The following is a 3,761-nucleotide window of genomic DNA, read 5'->3' on the forward strand; positions in this document are numbered from 1 at the left end:
TGCTCACACTCTGTGCCACCAAGGCAGGGCCAGTGATGGGACAGGTCTTCCTCCCTCAGGAGTGACCGCACTGATGACCTCCAGCTGATGGGCTCCCAGGAAGAGCAGGTGGCTGCCACTCAGGAGCAGAGCCCTGAGAGACCAGCTTCCAGTCAGTCTGGACTGAGGAGGGAGGACTGGGAGACTTGAAGATCGAGTCCCGAGGCAGGAAAGGAAAAGTTACTCCCCCTACAGACCTCAGAAGCCAAGTGGGAAGCCCAGATTTACTCAGACTGTTTGGGGTTGGGGGCCAATATGTGCCTCATCCAGGGATTTTGTTGAGGTTGAGCCCTGTGTACAAACGGATCACAGAATCTGCCAAGTTTGTCCGGGGACCTGGGTGGCAGGTGTGTTAAAGGCAGCCCACAGGCCACCTCCCTCAAGCCCTGTAAAGCCCAAGGACCTGGGTGGAATCCAGGATTCTGACGCTGGGAAGTGTGTCGAGTGGCATCTCTGGCAGTGGAGGCGCCTCTGTCCAGTCACTTCTTGGGGCTCTGACTTCCTGCCCATGTGGCCCCCTGCTGTGCTGCACTTGACGCTCTGCTGCTGGCCTACTATTGGGCACCTGTGGAGAGCGAGTGGCTTTAGGGAGGGCTGCCAGACATCACCGTGTCCAGGTGTTCCCATCCTGCATTGCCCCCTCAGATACTGGGAAGGCGAACAGATTTCTCATACAAAATGGAAATGGAACATTCCAGAACAACAAGTCAGGTCCCATAGACAGATGCTCTTCACACAAGGAGGTAGTGCCTCATCTCTAGGAATCCCTTGTATCTTCCTTGATGACTTACACAGGAGCCTTGTGCTGCCTGGAGATGGCTCCCAGGAAGGTCTGAGGATGCCTGGAGCTGGTTTACTGACGGCTCATCCAGCTATAAGGGGATGTGTCTACCGCGTGGCAGCAGCCCTCTAGAGCCAGTTTCAACTCTGTAAGGCCTCCTGTGGTAGCCCATCTACTGATGGGCTAAATTGAAAGCCACTTCCCTTTCTGTTGACAGTACTCTTAAGTACCAGGCATGCCTTTATTATCTCTTCGTGGTGCTGTCTAGCAACCTAGCTCGTGGTTAAGAAAGACATGTATATTAAAGACACCCATCTGTGGAATTGTGAGTTCTGGAAAGCCATTGATTGAGGACACACTTTTTGTGCCTGATGTGGATGCCCACGGGAAGGTGCAAACCAAGATGAGCCTGATCATAACAATGTGGCTGTTTGAACCTGTAAGTACTGTAAGGCTAGTATTGGTACCTCAATCCATGTTGCACTGTGTGTATTAATCCCGCCGCTCTCTGGATGGACTCTAAGGACGAGCCTCCATCTGTATGCCAAGGAGACTGAAATGGCCCATCAGCACTATGGTACCTGTTTGCAGTTGATTTAATTCTCTAAGAGTAAACAAGAACCCTTATAGCTCCAAGGCCAGGCTTTGCCCTTTTCTGGGAAATAGATTACATGTGTTCTCTGCTGCCATCTTGTGGCAATTTATGGCTTCTTGTGGCCTTTGACCGTAACTGAAATTGCTATTCTGTGGGAATGGCAGGTTCTGGCCACGCTATAGTAGCACTTGAGACCAGGCTCACCATATTTTGGATATCTGGGATATTTACTGTCATATGCTTCCAGAGGGGTCCTGAGAGTGGGCTAATGGACATGACTTCCAGAGGGGTCCTGAGAGTAGAATGGACATTAAAAGACTTGACTGGGAAAGATGGCTAGGTAGACCATGTTATCAGCATTGTAGATTCCCCTTAGAGAAGACAGTGCAAGCATAATGCAGCTGGTCCTCGGAGACAATGGCTACCCCTTACTGCCTCTGCATCTCTGTGATTAGAAGCAGCGATCAGTGCTCAGGACACAGCTCTGATATCTGAAGGACCAGGTCCTTATGGCCTATCCTGGCACTCAAAGTTTGTGTACCAGTCACTCCAGGAACACATACACAGGTGCCTGCCATCAGACTTGGATGAGGGGTGGGTTGGAATTGCAGAGCGAAGAACTGAAATTTACTGAAGTTAACCACAATTTACCATCCAAGACTCCCTTGGAATTTGCCAAGACTTCAGTAGACTTTGGAGTTCCAAAATAGTTCCATTGGAAAGATTCTGCCAGTATAATTCCTGTTTAAGTAGGAAGGTGGGTCCTGATGCTTCTTAACCTGTCATCTTCCTTTTTTAACTAAGTGGAGACTCCTGTTCATGAAGTCTCATGATGGGTTGACAAGCCTTTGCTTGAACCACAGGGACAAGGAGATCACTAACTCAGAAAGAAATTTGATCTATTTACTGGAAGGCTGCCATGGGCAGGTGACATTGGCTCCCTTTTACTGAGCCCTACTCAGTGCTGGGCCTGACGCTGACTGTCCACCCAATAAAGTGGGTGCAATCCCCTCCCCATTTTACAGAGGGGGAATAAGATTAGGGGAGCTTGTACTACTCCTCATGGAGAGTCACATGGGAATCCAGGCTTCTGAGTCTGATACCAGCCCGTTCTGCCTTTAAAGGGCCATGGGAATCAAAGGAACCTAAGACATGGTCTTTGTGCACAAGTGTTTGAGATCTTGTTGAGGGTGAGAGAAATGACATAAATGCTCATTGAGAAGAGGACAGAGTAGTGAGAGTGTTCGATTGGATGTAGGGTTTGGTAGCAGTAGCTCAGGAAAGGCACACCGGGGTGGAGAAGCCCCTACTCAGGAAGGATGGGAATGCATAGGGGCATTTCAGATGGACGGTGGGCTTTGGGGCTGTGATTAGCCCTGTAACCCTTCCCCCACTTCACGAACACACACTCAGAACAAGCTTCACCTCTTCCATCTCCCCAACAGATGTGTAGTGGCTGGTGCTCTGCCAACAATCTGGAGCTTGCAGTGTGGCTGAGCCACATAGCTTGGGCAATAGCTATTTTCTAAATGGATCAAGACGATTTCCTTTAGGGTGACTTGAGATATTGCTTGGCCAATGTTATTGTGCTTTGGATTCATCCGGAAAGCTTACTAGAATTCACATTCCGGGGGCGTTACCCTCAGAGACTGTGATTCAGTGTATCTGGAGTGGAGTCTGAGAATTAACATTCCTACAGCTCCTCAGGCCATCCAGATGCTTCTGGTGTTCAGGCCACACTTTGAGTAGCACTGATTTATATCACATTTCGTCATTAGAAAATAGCAGACAGCTGCAACGTGGCTCTAGCTTGAAATATTAGGGTAGGTTAAGAAATGGTTTGGGCCAAAACCCACCCTAGCTGGTGATGACTGAGAGCCAGCGGTTTATATTCTGGAAGACCTGGCTCTTCTTCTGGTCCCGACACATGAGCTGTGTGATATAGGCAACTCACCTCTCTAAGCTTTCAGTCACTTCGTTTATAATTGGGAATAAAATTTCTAACTTCATAGGGATGTAATAAGGATTGTATGAGGGGACAAGTGAGAGGCATGGAACTTTTATAAGAAACAGATTTGAGGGGTACCAGGGTGGCTTAGTCAGTTGAGTGTCCAACTCGATTTTGGCTCAGGTCATGACCCAAGGTCATGGGATTGGGCCCCATGTCGGGCTCTGTGATGAGCATAAAACCTGATAAGATGCTCTATTTCTCTCCTTCTGCCCCTCTCCTTGCTCGTGCTCTCTCTCTAAAATAAACTAAAAAAAAAAAAAAGAAAAGAAAAAGAAACAGATTTGACAGGTCTGTCATAGAAAATGTTTGGTTCATATAATTTTAGAAACTCAATG

The sequence above is a fragment of the Crocuta crocuta genome, unplaced genomic scaffold (genome assembly GCF_008692635.1).
Source record: "Crocuta crocuta isolate KB4526 unplaced genomic scaffold, BGI_CrCroc_1.0 scaffold179, whole genome shotgun sequence".
In the NCBI taxonomy this organism is placed as follows: Eukaryota; Metazoa; Chordata; class Mammalia; order Carnivora; family Hyaenidae; genus Crocuta; species Crocuta crocuta.